The following is a 19298-nucleotide window of genomic DNA, read 5'->3' on the forward strand; positions in this document are numbered from 1 at the left end:
ATCAATAAGAAACATAACAACCTTTTGGTTGGAGATCTTGGCCCAGTTCATGGCTTCCCAACTAGTGATCATATTTTACAGGATATCTCTTGCTTTGATGAAGCCCGTTTGGGTATTACTGACCAAAGTAGGTAGAATTCCTTCAAGCCTGAGTGTTAGGATCTTAGCCCGAATCTTGTAAGATACATTGAGGAGAGTGATGGGTCTCCAGTTCTTGATGAGGGACTTGTCCAGGCATCTTTTGGGATCAGTTTAATCACCCCCTTATTGATCTCAGTTCCTAAGGAGACCTTGTTTATGTTGGCTATTGCAGAGAAGTTTGTTGCAATGATGTGTTGTCATTGATGTCAACATATTCTTCCGTGTTCCAGTGTTGCAGTCAGATTGGATGAGTTGGTTTGGTCAGTGTGTTGCAGATGAGTTGTTGTAGTTTAATGGGTTTTGAGATAAGTATGTCTAGTTGATTCAGCAGAAGTTTTAGAGGTTCACATGGAGATTTGATCGAGTTGTGTGATTTGGTATTAAAGATGGTTTTTCAGTTGTTCATGTTATTCAATATTTTGGTTTCTGCTCCACATTTCTCGATAATTGGAATATCTTGGTTTGCAAATTTGGCAGAGTGTTTGGGACATTCATATGTGTCCTCAATTCAAATGGTTCATGATTTGGAGGTCCGCAAGTGAATCTTTCAGTTTGTCAGACAGTTTAGTTGGTGTTCTTGAGGTTCGATATAATGATGATGAATATTCTAGTAAGTGGTGATGTTGTGGTTGTTGTTGTGGTGATTCATGTTGCTTGTGGATGTTTCTAGATTGTGTTCTATCTGTGTTGATGGTCCTCATTGATCATTGTGCGCATTGTTGATCATTTTCTTGATCTGGTGGTGTTCTTCATGTTATGCGACATTGATGATGATTGTAGCGCATTGCGTATATTTGAGGCACAATCTTTGGAGGTGTTTCTCGCGTGTGGTGTTGATTTAGGTCTAGATTATGTCTTAGTCGATATTGTTTTGGTCTGCATGTAATATTGTAGCATGTGAGGTTATTGTTTTGTAATTTGTGTTGAGGGTTTAGCCGACCTTGAAATATAGGTTGAAGATTTGTATAAATATATGTAATATTCATATGAGAGATGTATATGCATGTGTGAATGTTGATTTGATCTTTCAGTAGCAGAGGAGAAGTGTGAAAGAGTAGAGTTTAAGTTTATGCTTAACCGGAATAGTAAACAAGCATGAGGAGATGCCATTTTATCAGTTCATTATCCTCTAGATATAATCTGAATGTTTTTGTTAGGTAGTGAGCCTTCCCAAGGGTTGTAGCCCTTCTTGTTTTGCGATTTGAGTAGTGAGCTCTAGGCATTGTGCTTGAATGCATGTGCATTCCCCATTGTAATATTTCACTTACTCCTAAAAGGGTATTATCTCATTGTGGGTAGGTTCCCACCGTGTTTTTTCCCTTAACTGGGTTTTCCAAGTCAAAAATCTTGGTGTTATGTGTGTTATTGATGTGGTGTTGATTCATGCTTTCACTATTTATCATATATCTGAATTTAAGTTTGAGTTATGTAGAGTTTGAGGGCAAACTGATTCACCCCCCGTCTCATTTTGTTGCATTGTTGCCAATAGTTAATGGCTTCTTGGTAAACCTGTAAAAGATCCTTAGAAACCCATTCAATATTCTCTTTATAAAATTCAGTAGGAAGGCCATCTGGGACCAAAGATTTGTACTTGTTTAGGGCTTTAATGGTTGAGCGGATCTCACTCAAGGACACAGTCTCCTTGATCCTATCAGAGTCTTTAGGAGATATTTTCTTCGGGATAAGAGCCTTGTATCTATCCAGGGCAAAGGAGGAATAAGAGTTGTAACTCTTCAAAGTGAAGAGCTTATCCTAATATATCATGAAGGCATCCAAGATTTCTGCCTCATTAGTCATTTCAACACCCTCCTCCCAAATTTTGTCAATCCTTTCTTTGCATTCTTTTTTTCGAAGCATATTAAAGAAGAATTTTAACCCTTTATCTCCATGGTATAGCCAATTAAGCTTGGATCTTACTTTGGCCCCTTAAGTCTTCTTATGTTGTAGATTCTTGAGACTATCCTTGGTCTGAGTAATAGCAAGAGATAGATCTACATTACTGGGATCTTTTTGAATCCGGAGTTCTTGAGCCAACAAAGTGTTAGTAAGATCCTTCTCTTTCCTCTTACCATCCTTGGAAAACTTCTTTCCAATAGTTTGGAAGAGAATTTTCCAACTATTGGAATTTCTATTCCATCTATTGATAGTAGATGTGGTGTGGCAATCCCACTTATTGATCTGTCTAATCATAAACACCATATCTTTGACGTCCTGATTTAAAAGCAATTTGGCGTTAAGCATGAAGTTAGCCGCTTTAATATGTTGGGGGGATGAGGAGAGGATAACCACAATGTGGGTAAAAATTGGGTGGTGATCTGATAAAGTGTAGGGGATCTCCTTAACAAAAGATCCATTAGCATTATGGATGAATGAACAATTGTTTTTTGTGAGCATAGAATTGATCTAATCTCGAGTATATCCACTTCCTGCCTTGTTGTGAATTGTGGAAAGTATACCATATGTTTTTGTGATCCTTCTTAAATCCTAACAGGGGGTCAAAGAGCTACAACTTATCCTTCATCCTTTCCCAATAAATATTTTCCCCTCTTCCAGTACATATTGAGTCCTCCAACTTTATCCTCAAGATTCTTAATCATGTTAAAATCACCGCCTATGATCTAAGGGATATCTAGAAAATTAGTCATCCACTTCCACAACGCGATCCTATCTTTGTATTCATTAGGAGCATATAGAGAGAAGACTCCAACTGTCATGTTCTCAATTCTCAGGGTGATCCAAGAAACCGAATTACACTGAGAGGAGCCGCTATCAACAATCTTGGATGCCCATTTTCTATCAAAAAGGACAACAACACCTCCTTTTCCCCTGTCATGGTTGGTATAAAATGGAGGGCATCCTTCCAAATGAAGTTGAGATTAACTTCAAGCATAAATTTGGAGGCCTTTACTTATTGTAGCAGAAGAATGTCAATATTCCTATGTAGATTAAGGAATCTTCTAACAATATGTTTTCTGTAAAGGGATTCTAATCCCCTAATGTTCCAAGAGATGAGCTTCAAATCCATAGAGCAAGTCAGTTGGTGATTGTTGAGGTAGCCTTGAAGATATCAAAGCATTTAGGGAATTCCTTTTTAGTGTCCTTCTTTTTGGGGAGAGGGGACATTTTCCCTTTTGGCGTTCTCCTTTTTTTAAAAAAATTGGTAAAGATTTCATTCCCATCTGAGGTAGATTCCATTCCATTATCAAGATGCTCCCCCTTGATGACAAAATCAACGAATACATATTCATGATCTATATCAAATTCTTCAAATAATGGGTTGGATTAGGTGATATCATAAGGCCCCGAGTTGCTAATAATGGGGGAGTCTCTAATAGATTCAATACAAGAAGGTCATAGATAATAGGGTGGGCATCAAGCAGCACAACCTCAATATCCTTGGGGTCATTGGGGGTGAGATCCTAACAGACTTCGGAAGGGGGTAGCTACAAAGAGAAACTAGGCAAAGAGGCTTCCCCACATAGCTTGGAGGAAGAATTGTTGATTTTATTAGGGTTCTCAACATAATCTACTCTCTTATCAGAGTCATCTGGGAAATAATTGTTCACCATCTTTAATGGTTCAATAACTAAGCCCTTAAAGTTATAACTTAGAGATTACACAGATCTATAAGTAGTAGCTATCAGACACATTTTGAAGGTTCATTTAACTTATCAACCTAGGGACTTGTGCTTGAAATGGGTCAACAATGTATGCGCACTAAGACTCTATTATGGCCATCATAACTTAAGAAAAGAACAATGCTGGAATTTGAAATGTTGTAAATAACTTATGAAAGAAACTAAACTTAGATTAAAAACTAATCTGAACATGCAAATCTTGAATTCACACCAACCACATGAAAGAAATTCCAAACAAACAGAAAGTAAACTACTCTACCCACTTTGGCTGCAGGAACAGACACATAACAAATTTCAGTGGCTATAAGAACAGTCAATTGCTGGAACAATGCTAACTACTAAATGAAGAATAACTACTAAGGTAACTGAACAAAGTTATCACCAAGTGGCCCCCCTTGGGTGAGACTTCCCAGATTACACAAGTCCTGGAAACTCAAAATATTGCTTTATTCATAAAAAATAGAAGTACACATGATATGACAACATGTTCTTAAACTATATTCCAAACTGAAAGTAAACTTACAACATCATAATATTCAACAACCTCCATAAGAGATCATTTGATTTATTATTTATAGAAGAAAAACTACTAACTAATCCTAACTAACTAGGCGAGCAACTCCACAACATAAGGAGGGCGCCATTTATTGAAAGCATGAAAAGAGGAAAGGAGAGCTCATGCATGCGCTTAGACAAGTCAAATAGGACTTCCTCAACAGAGATATAGTGCAACATGCCCCTAAATAGACTCAACTTTTGTACATGATTAGTTAAAAGGTAGTTGCAACATTAGATAGAAAACGCTCCTCTACGTTGGTTACTCTTTGATTTCTTCAACAACCAGCCAGCTGGTAAGAGTCCTGGTCCTTGTTGTAAGCTTAATTATAACACCACTTTCTTAGTACGAACCTGCAAAACATGTTAGCACATACAAAAAAACATATTTCCCAAATCATCTTGAAACAACATTCTTTTCAACACATGCACATTTAATAGATAATTGCATAGAATATGCATTAGTATCATGAATTATTTCAAGGTTAAACTTAGACCCAAAAGGTAATAGCTTTTAAGGAAATAGTATAGTGAACAATGATATCATAGTATCCAAGTCTAAAGTATTATCATAAACAACATAATAAACCCTTAGAAAACAAGACTATAAACTTGTCTCATCATTCCCCCAAACCTAAGATCTTGTTAGTCCTCCAGCAACATTATTCCTTAGACAGGTCAGGGTCCTCATATCACTAACTACTAACTATCCTACAACATTGGCTGCATCTTCTGAATTAGGATCCCAATAAAATTCATGCCTATGTTCCAACCTATTCCAACTTGGCTTTTCTTCTGCTATTTCATACTGATAGTATCTGTAGTCTGGCACTAGCCATAACAGGATGGGTGGTTGGTATATTAATGGGAACCAGTAATACTTTTGTGTTCTGCCAAGCTGTATATATCTAGTACATCTTTTTAGTGAATGTGGCTCGGCCTGTCATAGCTAGTCAGTCAATCTATCCCATCTTTGTGAGAGGTACCCTGCTACTATTTTTCCTATAGTATCTTTCACTTGTTCATATTCTACATAGGCTTCTTCCTACAGAGGCAACACTTTGTCCTTAATATTCTGCCTATATAGAAGTTGGTACCATTCATAAAGACATTGTTGCAGGACCCTGAGATTCAGCCCTAAGAGGCAAGGGTGCCATTTCATTCTGGAATCGAGGACATAAATACCCTCAAATGGATATCTCCAATATACATTAGTGGGTTCCATTGATGGTCATTTGGGACAACATAATTATGTAGGTAAATTCACAAAGTAAATTTTTAACATATGTTGGAGTTTCTCGGTAGGCTTGAAAGAATTCCTTAAGGGTTTTGATGGAAGGATTTAATGTTGAAATTACCCTAGAAAGTTGAAATTTTAGATATCTCTCCTTTAAATGCAATGTATAAACCCTTGGAGGGATCCTTCATTTCATTAATTGTGGCACTAATTCTACCACATCATCCACTTGTTTCTTCAATTTAACAATCTTCTTATCTTTCTCCCCGATTTCATTATCGTTTTTCTCTATTTGTTTCTGCAATCTAAGGTTTTCTTCATCCCTCTTTTCTATTTCATCCAAAAATTTCATCACTACACTATGCCATGAAGATACAGGGAGTCTATGAATACCTACCAAAATTTTATGGGCATCATGCTTTGATTGTAGTGTTGGTGGTTGCTTGAATTCCTACTGAAAGGATTCATCATGTTGGCAAATGCACACTCCAATGAGACATTGTAGGTGATTGAAGGTTTTGTCATTGATGGCAACCTTACAATCCTATGACACCAGCAAGGCAATCCACCGACACCAGCAAAGTTAGATTCTACACCGGCACACAGACCACCAGCACTGGCAGTAAATTTTGTTGTTAATATATTTTGTTTATTATTGTAAAATCATTGTAAGCCGACTTGGCAAATTGTAAAATGACTCATATATATAAGAGATCATTTTAGAACAATTAGGTAAGCATAGAGGAATGTAATTAGGCGAAATAAGGCAGACCTATTATGCGAATTATAGGTTAAGGGTTTATGTCAGAAGCAGAGCTATAAACTGGTACTGGATCTGGCATAGTAGATGCTATTTTGAAGCAGTACAAGACATTGGATTTGTATAATCCATTTTGTAAGTCAGTGAGACTTCCCATTTTGTAATTGAGTAGTGATCTCTAGGCACTTGGCCTTCCTGCATGTGAAGGCCCCTCTTGTAGCAGTAATATTCTCTTATTGGCCAGTAAGTGAATATTGTGGGTCACAAATCCCACCGAGGTTTTTCCCACACCGGGTTTCCTCATTAAAATATTGTGTTATGGTGTGTTTTTCATGTGGTTGTTTTTATCTCTGTTTATTGCATTACTTTTTGCTTACCGGTACATAGTATTAATATGCACTACATGTTTTAAGTTAAGAAAATCCTATTACCAGTTAGATACTGATTCACCCCCCCTCTCAGTATCTATGGGAATCCTAACACATCCTACTCCTGATGTGGTACTTCCTCTTCTTCTTCTTGCTTTGCAATGATATCAAGTTGATATAACCCTGTTTCTGCATATTCCTTAGACACATGCTCTTCAAAAGTTCTCTTCTCTTCATCGTGTATCTCTTCCTCAGAGACAACTTACACTTTTATGGTTGCTTCTTTAAGCCTAGGGATTTTTCTATTTTTCGATGTTGCAGGAGGAATAGTGTCTTCAATTTTTCATTTGCCAGGGCTAGGTTTTACTGTTTCAAGAGTCACAACCCTAAACTTGTATTTCCCTTTTTCTGATTTCTTCTGTTGTTCTTCTGCTTTTCTAGTAGCTACCCTAGTTCAGCGCGGGTTTTGGTGTGGCATGTCACCATCATGGCTTGAAGAAGGAATTCTTTCTTCCTTTGATTCAAAGGAATCAACTGCTATATCCACACTGGCTGCAGGAGGGCTTTCTCTAGTTCTTACAACAAAGGTAGATGCCTTAGAAGTGGTTGTAGAAACCTTTCTCCTTCTGCTAGACCTACAAGTCTGATTCCTCTGTTCCACATTTGTTGGTCTAAACCGATCCACATTGTCAAATTCCTCCCATGTCATACCAGAAACTTCTCGTAAAGATTTTTCAACTAGCAATTTTATCAAACAGTGGTGAGACATAGAGTTAATCCTACCTTTTTGGGTTTCAGTCACCATGATCTCAAGCAATTTGAAGAGCACATTAGGCACGTTCATTCTCCTCCCATGCCTTAGGTGGTTTAAAAGCTTAAAATGATTAGAGTGCAGACAAGACTAGCAACCCTCATAGGTAATATATATAGGAGTTGAGAAATACAACACCACAGGAGCCTGAAGATCTTCTGCAAGCCGAATAACCTGTTACAAGGAGAAGCAATGAAGCAAAATCTGAAGAACAAACAAAACACAGAGAATATGCTCAAAAAGAGAGAGCTCAATATTCACAAAAATATGTAATGTGATTCTTACAATGAAAAGAAATAACTCAACCTTTAATAGGTCAAGAAACCCTAAAAAAGGGAAAACCTAGGTTTGCACATAATAATTAATTAAAATAATTAATTATATGCACCTAAAGTTAGCTTAAGTGTAAAAGAGATAAAGGGAACTTAAATAATTAAACAAATAATGTTTAATTAATCAAGTAAATACCCGAATGCTCTAACAATATATTTGCAAATGTGCACAATTGCATGCATCCATTTGTTTGGCAATGATGTCCTACGTGTTCCCTGTTTATCGACAACAAGTGGTGGATCACAAGGTTCAATGAATTTTGTCCTTGTTGTTCTTGTGTCTTGAGATGTAGGGTATGGTTCTCCATTAGTGGGCAACCCTATAAATTTTGCAATTCTCTCCTTTGTGACTACCACTTCCAACCCTTTTACCTCTTCTTTACCATTTGAAAAAGTCTGCGCGAATTTTGTAGCAATGTCTTGATTGAAACTCTACAACTTCAAGAAGTAGTCTAGCCGGCCATAATTTTGAAATTCCTCTAGACAAACATCATCCTATAGAATTACATCATGAATAGTGAGTTCATTCCCAATTAGCTACCCACCCATCTTTCCTATAGTAACTCTCTTAAACACTCCCTCGTGTTCTGTCTTCACTAAAAGAGTCAATTTTTCTTATGTTGGCAAAGCTGATCTTTTATGATTTTTCAAACCCTACAACTTACCCTTTTTTGTTAACTTTGTCGATTAAGATAGGGGAAATTCATTAATGAGAATTTTAGAAAGGCTTTTCAAAAATCAAATGGCGGTGTGACAGCGCTCGTTACTTCTCAAATGTCACAGCATTATGTCAAATCAGCTAAAGGACAACTAATGGTGTATGCTTCCCCCCCAAAAATTAAGGCATGTGTCCTCACACGCTTGAGTTCATGTGAAAAATATGCATGCTAATATCAAATTTAATGAGCATGATTAAAAGTAATGCCACTTAAGGTAATTATCGAAGAAGTAATCGTTCGTACGTACCTGATAAAGTGGATTAGCATGCCTAAGATATATGACATGCGCAGTACCTGTCAATCAACCAGTCAAGTAATAAATGAAGTATGAGATGGAGCGTAATGATGGAGAGAGAGATGGAAGAGAGAAAATTATGGAGTGAAGGTGGATGTACGTAATGAAGGAAGAAGGGTTTTCCATTCAAGTGGAAATCTTTATTATGATTTTATGCATGTGTGTATCATGCAAAAGGATGGACACTTGGTCCGCTTCCTTCAGTTGCAGGAAAGTCAGTGAATTGCTGGAGGAATTGTGATTATGAAGCTGGTTTGTGATATAAATGCAAGCGATGACCATTGAATAGCAATTTGAATCTAACAGGGTCAATTGTGGTAAGTTGAACAACTCCATTTGAAAATACTTTTTCTACCTCATATGGCCCTTGCCATCTAGTTTGCACCTTTCCTACACCTTCCCAATATCAAGAGTCATAAAGAAGAGCCCAATCACCTAGTTGGGAGCGCTTTTATTTAATGTATTTATCATGTCATTTGATCTATTGAGCCTGCACAACTTCTGTGTGATGAAGGGTTATTGTTCTCATTTCATCTAAGTTATTGAGCTGCATGATTGATTCTTTGTGTGTTTTTGGTATGTTTATATTCAGATCCAATGCAATTCTTAGAGTTTTATGTTCAAACTCAATTGGCATCATTGTGGTTTTTCCATACAATAGTTCAAATGGTGTGACACCAGTGGTTGTTTTCCATGTGGTTCTATATGCCCAGATAACTATTGGCCCAATCTTTCCTATGAATGACCACTATTTTTGTCAGAATTGCTTCAATTTCCCTATTGGTTAACTTAGCTTGACCATTTGCTTGAGGATGATAAGGGGTAGATTATTGATGCCTGATATTGTATTCATTAACTAGTGTTGTAACAAGGGTTGATGTAAATTGAGCTCCTTTATCTATCACTATCTCCCTTGGAACTCCATATCTGGTGAAGATTTCCTCATAAAGAAATTCTGCAACTTTATTATCCCTTTCATGTGTCATTGCCTTAGCTTCAACCCATTTAGTGAGTCAGTACATACTAGGATATAGGACTTTCTTTTGGATGGTGGATCAATTGGACCCACAAAATCTAGGCCCCATTTGTCAAATGGTGTGACAACAACTTGAGGGCAGAGTGACATCCCATTTGATTTTGTTGGTCATCCCATCCTCTGACATCTATCACACTTTCTTTTGTACCTACTTGCATCTTTATGAAATCTTGGCGAGTAATACCTGTGTTGATAATTTCATTGCTCGCCTTTTGTCAGCAAAGTCTCCCCCACAAGGCTCATTATGATATGTATGCAAAATGTCATAGGTTTCATCTTCTCTAACACATCTCCTTATCACATGACCTGGTCTAGTTTAGAACAAACATCCTTCAATCCATTAGAAAGGAAAAGTTTTCTCTATTAGAGTTCTCCTCTCTTTTGGAGAGAAGTGAGAAGGAACCTTCCCTGCAACCAAATAGTTTGCTATGTCTGCATACCAAGGTGTATGCATGTTGATTGAAAACAAGTTCTCATTAGGGAAAGCCTCATCAATTACTTGAGTATCTTCTGATGTGGTCAATCTAGATAACAAATCTACTACAAGAATTGTTTTGTTAGGTTTGTCAATTATGGTGATATCATTTGAATTATTGCATCAATAGTAACCGTCTAGCCAATCTTCCCATGGTCAATGATTTACTCATAAGATATATGATTGTTGCATGATCAGTATGGATGAAGATCTAATATCCTATGATATAGTGCCTAAATTTGTTGAGGGCACGGATGACTGCCGACATTTCTTTCTCTATGATTGTGTAATTAAACTCAACCCCTTGCAGGTTATTGTTGACAAAATAGATTGCATGCTCAACGAATGCCTCTTTTTGGCCCAAAACATCTCCTATCGCATAATCTGATGCATCTGTATGAATGTGGAATGGAATTTCCCAATTAGGACCCTTGAGCACATGTGCTTGTGTTAATGCTTCTTTGAGAGTAGAGAATGCTTTATCACAATCCTCTATCCAATGAAATTGTGCATCTTTAATCAAAAGGCTATAAAGTGGTTATGCAATTTTGCTAAAGTCTTTTATGAAGCACCTATAATATCCCGCATGTCCTAGAAAACTCTTGACATCCTTTTTCTTTGTAGGTGTAGGAAGACTAGAAATTACTGCAATTTTGGTTGGATCTACTTGTATTCCTTTTTATAGATTTAGTGGCCAAGGACCACTCCTTGTTGCATCATCATGAAACACTTTTCACTATGCAATGCCAGATTATGGTCTTCACATCTTTGTAACACTATTTCTAGTCTATGTAATGCTTCAACAAAATTAGCACCATAAGTAGTCAAATCTGTTGAACACAATGTACCACTGAGAGGGGGGTGAATCAGTGGTTGCTAAATTCTTTTCCCTTTTAAAGCAACCTTAGAATACCGGTTGTTATCCTAAGCACTAAACAATCAAACTGGTAAGGCAAATGCGGATACCAAAGAAGACAATCACACAAATGCAACCCACAATACCAGATGTACGAGGAAAACCCAATATGGGAAAAACTTCAGTGAGAAATGTTGTTGCAGATTACTGCTCCAATCCAGCCTCACAAGTGAAACACTAAATTACAAAGATTTAGGGCACCAACCCAAGGAGCACCAACCCCTACTGATTTAGGGAACCAACCCAAGGAGCACCAACCCTTGCACCAAGCTCCAACTTGGTGATGTATATTGAAATACAATTTTGATACAGTTATAGCTTCTTGTTGCAAATGAGTTTTGCAACTCTTGATCAAATAGGTCTATGTTGGTTAATAGTCTTCTCTTCTTCACTGGATCTCACACTACTAGTTAACAGATTGCTCTCTCTGATTCTTGGCCTCTCTCTCTCTCTCTCTCTCTCTCTCTCTCTCTCTCTCTCTCTCTCTCTCTCACACACACACACACACACACACACACACACACACACACACACACACACACAACCTCACAACACACTGTGTCACACTTGGATGCCTTCTTTATCAATCACACCCCACCAGTTAGCTCATTTGTTAGACCTGCTACTACTATACTGGTACTCTATCACTGTCGATTAAACCTGTTGACATTGTCTTGTCATTGATGTCAACCGACATAGAAGAACAACCGGTATGGGAATACAGTTGATGTGCAGTCATTGATGTCAACTAGTGTTGCAGGTCATAGGTAAAAAAAAGAATGTCATTCAAAGGAATGGCCATTGGAGTCAAGGTTGAGTCACCTGTACACAAGATAGTGTTTGACTTGTGTGGATGAAATGGATAGGTTACCGGTAAGGAAAGGATGTCAACTGGTAAGAGTTGTGTTGACAGTGAGTAGTTGCCTACTGGAAATCTTATGACCAGTGTACAAACAGGATGAGCAAGATGCTTGAGTTGTTGTTTGTGATGAATAGGTGAAATGCTACCTAAATCATATCAACATGGGAGGAGAAGGATGTACAGCTCACTGGCATGTTGTGTGGATGCAGAACAACAAGGCTCCTACCGGATGAAGATGTAGTCACCATGTGAAGAGATGACTGATAGTGAATATGCCCACACTGGATCACATGTGCTTGTTTGAAGTTATGCTACACAAATAGGGAAACCACATGAGTGGATTGCAGGATACAGATGATAAGGATTCACTACCACCAGTAAGTCGAGCTTATCTCCTATTATGCATAATGTGCATCATAGTTTTGTGAGATAAGGAAGAAGAGGTAAAGGCAGGTGTTTGAAGGCTCACACTGGATCTACCGGTGAATCAAAGGGATGCCTCAAGTGCATGAAATCAAGGATATGCACTGGACCGACAAAGAATGCATGTTGAGTTTCTAAAATAGATGAAGTGTGATGGGTTTGTCACTTTGACAAACCGGTTGAGATATGGTCTGGGATGATGAAGAAGAAGGCAAGGCTGAGCAGCTGTAGACAGAGGAAAATGGTCGAATTAAAGATGGAGTCAGTTGAAGGTTGATGACATGGTGTCATCAAGGGTTTTACTAGTAAGTATGTCCACCAGTAATGCAGACAAGGTGCAGATGCATAAGAATCCCATTTAATGAAGATGTGTATAAGGTAGGTTAGCAAGAGTGTTGACCAATTGAGTGTTCCATCGGAGGAGAAGCAGAGTGCAAGGTTGTCGATGACAGGTTAAGGGTTTAACCAGCAGGGTTAGTAACCTGGTAGAGGAACCCGATAATGGAGTTGGTTGGTGTTCCAATCCATACCGACATAGATGATCAAGCAAAGGTGGATGTCGACACAGTTGCCACATGGAGATGAAGTGACATGCATGCACAGGTTGGTGTGTTGAGTCGGTGAAGTGTCAGGTGGCAAGGTAGATGGTGACAAGTTGACATTTATGTTGACTACGGCATTCACGAGATACACTACAGAGGTTTGCGGCTCAAGGTCAGGAGGACAACAGAGATCCAACTCAGACTGATTGAGGAGATTGAGTTAGGTGAAGGAAATCACAAGACCAATCTTGGTGATCAACCATGAAATCTGCCGACAGGTTAAAAGCAGATTGTCAAAAATAGAAGGCATGATCAAGAAGGCACAACAATGGTGGGATTGATTGATGAGTCACAGTTCATCAATCCAGGCGATCAGATTGGATGAGATCTGATTGGATTTGGTTTGCCTCGGGGTCAAAGAAGAAACCCTAACCACCTGAAATTTGAATTGGCTTTTGGCGAGAAAACTAGGTTAAATATATGCAAGCCAAAATCATTGAAGGTGGCTTCTAAATAAGAGAGTGTTGCTGCATGTGAGAAGAAATCAGTCAAGGACCCACTAAGAAGAAGGAGAAGAGACTGAGCATGAGGAAGAACAGGGTTCAAGTGTTCAACCAACAATAAAAGTATAGAACTGACAGTGACCATACCGACATAAAGCAAGTGAAGAAGACTGCAGAGAAGGCAGGCATAGAATCGACAGAGTGTAGTACTAGTGGGGAGCAATGGTGTAGTAGAGAGCGAAGAGAACCGGTAAAGTTCAGAATCGACAAAGAAGGAGAAGAGGTTGAACTAACAAGAGTGCAGTAGAGAGTAAGGTTGCAGCAGTGTGTGGATTAGTAGAGAACCGACAGTGAACTAGATAGAAGATCCAACATAGAGATTTGCAGAAGAGTTACAAAATCCATTTTTAACAAGGCTATTAACTTGTAAATGATTATGTTTTGTAATCACTAAGTTGGAGCTCGGTGCAGGGGTTGTAGCTCCTTGGGTTGGTGCCCTAAACATTGTAATCAAAGATTCATTGTGAAGCTGGATTGGAGCACTAGACTCCAGCAACATTTCTCACCGAGGTTTTTCCCATCTTGGGTTTTCCTCGTATATGCTGGTGTTATGAGATGTCTCCTTTATGTGTGAGTGCTTTTGAGTTAGTCTCCCCTCTAACCGGTAAGTCAGTTTTATGTTAGATCAGGTAATTGGTATACTCACATAGGATAGTTAAAGGGAGAAGTTTGAGAACCACTGATTCACCCCCCTCTCAGTGGTGCATTGTGTCCAACAATTGGTATCAGAGCAAGGTTCCTAGTTGATAAGCTTTCTCTAGCTTGGGTAGATTCTAGCTTAAGGACACAATGGTTTGTTTAGTGTCAATCCATGCTCCAGTTTTTGATGGTTCAAACTATTCCATTTGGAGTTGTAGAATGGAAGTCTACATGTCCTCTCCAAGGTTTTATGTGTGGATGTTTGTTGTAAATGGATGCCCTAGTAAAGTCAGCCCTCCCATGGATTCTGATGCACAAAGAAGAAACTAGTGTAATGATGCAACAATCAAGGCTATACTCCATGGTTTATCAGATGACATGTCCTCACAGGTGGACAAATGCAGATCGACAAAAATATTATGGGATAGACTTAAGAATCTCTATGGAAATGATCCTACCATTGCAGAACCGGTTTGTGAAGATAGGATGAGAAATGCATCTCATGCATCTGCAAATGATGAAGGAAGATCTATTAGCAGTTGTAGCAATGATGATGAAGGAACCCACCTCTTCATGGCTCAAGAATAAGAAGATGAGAGGCACACATCTGATAATGATCATGCAGATCACTTCTACCGGCAAGATGTGTTTGGTAGTGATAGTGAAGGTGAAGAAGAAGATGAAGCAAAAGTTGATCTTGAAGGTGAATTTGTAAATGTACTTGAAGAACTCAGTAGAGTGAAAAAATTATACAAGTTATTCAAGAATGCTGCTATAGTGGAGTAGGACTAGTTAATCAAATGCCTTGAAGAATCTGAGAAATGTATCTCAGAGTTGAAGACTCAAGAAGAAGACACCAAGGAGTGTCGGTGTAAAGATCTAGCATCTGAGCTAGAAGTAAATGATAAAGAATAGCAACAGCTGGTTGGAGAAACGAAGATTCTCCGAAATGACCTTGAGAAATGTCAGGATGAGCTCAAGGTAAGAACCCCGTTTGATGGCAGCAGTGATGCTTTGGACAAAATGTTGAAAAAGCAAAAGAATGCCAAGGAAACTGATGGATTGGGAAGTGGTGCCAGTGAATTCTCCACCAACAAGAATGTCCCCCACAATGACATTCTATTTGTCTCCTCAAATGGAGAGAACAAAGGATAGACCTTCATAGTCAGAAATGCTCTCTGGAAGAAGGTTGATCTAACCACAACCGATGAAGACATGCAAATAAGGATGAGGACCAGTGCTGCAAGAAGAAGGAATGTTGCAGATCCCAAAGGAAAAGGGAAGATGGGAGAAGACAGCTTCACCAGAAGCAGGAACATGAGAAGACAAAAAAAAAGACCTCCTATTGGTAGAGAGAAAAGTAATGCTACTGCCCACAGGAAAAAACAAGTGTGGGAGAATAAGAGACCAGATGGAAGAGCTACACAGAATGGACAATCTAGGATCCATCCCCGAAGAAGAAAAAATGGAGATGCTAAACCGATAAGATCTCCCCATGCATTGAAGAATAGATTTGTAAGTTATAAATCTTCCTTCTCTGGTTATTTCTTTGCATGTAATGGTCATGGCCATAGGGAAAAAGAATGTAGAAAGGGATATAGAAGGAATAATCTAGGATCTCATAGATATCATGCATATGGGCTAAATGTATCAAGGAGTAGAAACATGCATATCCCCTCTCACGGTTATGCAAAGAGTATTTGTTATAACTGTAATAGATTAGGCCATAGAGAGTTTGAATGTAGGAAGAGTAACTTGCAATCATATGGAATCCAATATAGAAGCTATGCTCAACATAGAAATGGATACAAAGAATATGGAAGTTAGAAACCTGCATGGAGTCAAAGAAGAAATGTCCCTACAGGATCAAGAGGTCCACCGGTTTCTATTGCCAGTCATAGCAACATGACCAAAAGAAGATGGTCAAACCGGTATGTTAGGAGATTCCCCAATCATGAAGTTGGGATGGATGTTATGTGCTACTATAGTACTACTTTTGGTTGTGATGCAGAGTCTGAAAATGAAAGGACCCATCAACAGAAGGAGGTAAGACCTACTCCCATGACTGAAAATGGGAAGAAGAATGAGACCAAGTAGGTATGGAGGAAGAAGCGAGAGGATGCAACCATGTACCGACACTGTGCATTCAATGCAAAGGTGATATCTCCTAAGGCCTAAAGGAGATGCAGGACCTTAGGGGGAGTAACATATTGACTAGATCATTCACCCCCTTAGTGAAGAAGGGGACTTGGAAGAACAAGATATTGCCAGTACGAAGGATGGAAATGTGAAGATAAGTGTGTGTAGTGGTTGCCTTGGCTACACACCTATAGATCAGTGTTGGATCACTACTACATGTGTCAATGGATGGAGATTTTCAATTGAAATTAGATGCACAGTAACACAAAATGTCAAGAGTTACAGGAAGGTGCTCTGGTAATGATGATGGACCGGTACAGGAAACCAGTATGTGTAGGATGTTACCAGCATAAATGCTAATAGTTACTTGTAGGTTATGCAAGACAATGAGGTTGGAGATCATTGCATTAGACTCAGTAACATGGAATGGGAAGTTATGTCTCAGGTGGTGTTGATGAAGACCTGAATGACATATGATGGCCCGATTGTTGAGCATGAAGGCATACAAGTTTTTGGGCTAACCGGTTTGTTTCTTGGCATGATGATGACATTGTATGGCATTGTGTAAATCTAGGATCATGTCATAGGCTATGGTAGATATAATGGAGTTGATAGATCATCAGGTGATCACAATTGCACAACTAAATCAGTATAAGGTGTTGATGAGAATTTTAGGTTAGGACGTAACATGCATTGAGGACCTGAGATGTATGACTCACGGGGAGTTAAAGTGATTATAAAGTGGATCCGACATGCTTGAACTTGTGAGGATACTGACTACCCAAACTACAGATGATGGAAATTTCTATAGGAATACCTAGGAGAATTTCATGATTAAGGGTATCTACGTTTTATTTGGTTGGTTGTATTCATAGTACAATCACACTTGATTCTAAAGAAATTTGGGATCAAACGGGATGTGATGCAGTTTGAATAACAAGTAAGTTGTATTCACTGACACAACCTTCTGCAAATTGAGTGCTTTAACAATTTGTATCAGATTTGTATACTTAATTGGTGTCAGTTGGTGGTTGAGTTCGTCATTTGAAGTGTTGCTCCTTGAGAAGATGTAACAAGTGGTATCAAGAGAGGAGATACATTCGATAAAGATAAAGGGGGAGAAAGATCTTTGTTAGTGCCCAGTAGATACAAGGAGGAAAGATTTTGTAGTATACCACATACTACATGTGTGAGAATTGGATCACACAAAGGAGGAGAAAGATTATGTAGTACGCCAGATATTACATGTGTTGATATCAATGCCAAAGGGGGAGATTGTTGGCATTGTGTTGTCATTGATGTCAACTAGCATAGAAAAACAACTGGTATGGGAATACAGTTGATGTGCAGTCATTGATGTCAACTAGTGTTGTAGGTCACTGGTAAAGAAGAAGAATGTCATTCAAAGGAATGACCATTGGATTCATGGTTGAGTCACGGGTACACAAGTTAGTTTTTGATTTGTGTGGATGAAATGGACAGGTTACCGATACACTCTATCGCCGGTAAGGAAAGGATGTCAACTGGTAAGAGTTGTGTTGACAATGAGTAGTTGCCTACTGGCAAGCTTATGACCAATGTACAAATAGAATGAACAAGGTGCTTGAGTTGTTGTTTGTGATGAAGAGGCGAAATGCTACCTAAATCAAATCAACATAGGAGGAGAAGGATGTACAGGTCACCAACATGTTGTGTAGATGCAGAACAACACGACTCCCACCGGAAGATGTAGTCACCACGTGAAGAGATGATTGATAGTGAATATGCCCACACTGGATCACATGTTCCTATTTGAAGTTATGTTGCACAAATAGGGAAACCACATGAGTGCATTGCAGGATGCAAATGCCAAGGATTCACTACCACCGGTAAGAGGAGCTTATCTCCTATTATGCATAATGTGCATCATAGTTCTATGAGATAAGGAAGAAGAGGTAAAGGAAAGTGTTTGAAGGCTCACACTGGATCTACCAGTGAATCAAAGGGATGCCTCAAGTTCCTGAAATCAAGGATATGTACTGGACCGACAGAGAAGGCATGTTGAGTTGTCGCAATAGATGAAGTGTGATGGGTTTGTCACTTTGACAAACTGGTGGAGAAATGATTTGGGCTGATGAAGAAGACGGAAAGGTTGAGCAGCCGCAGATAGACAAAAATGGTCAGATTGAAGATGGAGTCAGTTGAAGGTTGATGACATGGTGTCATCAAGGGTTTTATCGATAAGTATGTCCACCGATAATGCAGACAAGGTGTAGATGTAGAAGAATCCCATCTAATGAAGATGTGTACAAGGTAGGTTAGCAAGAGTGCTGACCGGTTGAGTGTTCCACCGAAGGAGAAGTAGAATGCAAAGTTGTTGACAAACATGTTAAGGGTTTAATCGGTAGGGTTAGTAACCTGGTAGAGGAACCCGGTAATGGAGTTGGTCAGTGTTCCAATCCATACTGACATAGATGATCAAGCAAAGGTGGATGCCGACACAGTTTCCACGTGGAGATGAAGTGACATGCATGCATAGGTCGGTGTGTTGAGTCAGTGAAGTGTCAGGGGGTGATGTAGATGGTGACAGGTTGACATTTATGTCGACTGAGAGATTCACGGGATACACTATAGAGGTTTGCAGCTCGAGGTCAGGAGGACAATAGAGATCCAGCTTAGATTGATTGAGGAGATTGAGGCAAGTGAAGGAAAATGCAAGACCAATCTTGGTGATCGACCACGAAATCCGTCGACAGGTTAAAAGCATATTGCCAAAAATAGAAGGTGTGATCAAGAAGGCACGACAATGGCAGGATTGATTAATGAGTCATAGTTCATCAATCCAGGCGATCAGATCGGATGAGATTT

This window comes from Cryptomeria japonica, chromosome 8 (assembly GCF_030272615.1).
Source record: "Cryptomeria japonica chromosome 8, Sugi_1.0, whole genome shotgun sequence".
In the NCBI taxonomy this organism is placed as follows: Eukaryota; Viridiplantae; Streptophyta; class Pinopsida; order Cupressales; family Cupressaceae; genus Cryptomeria; species Cryptomeria japonica.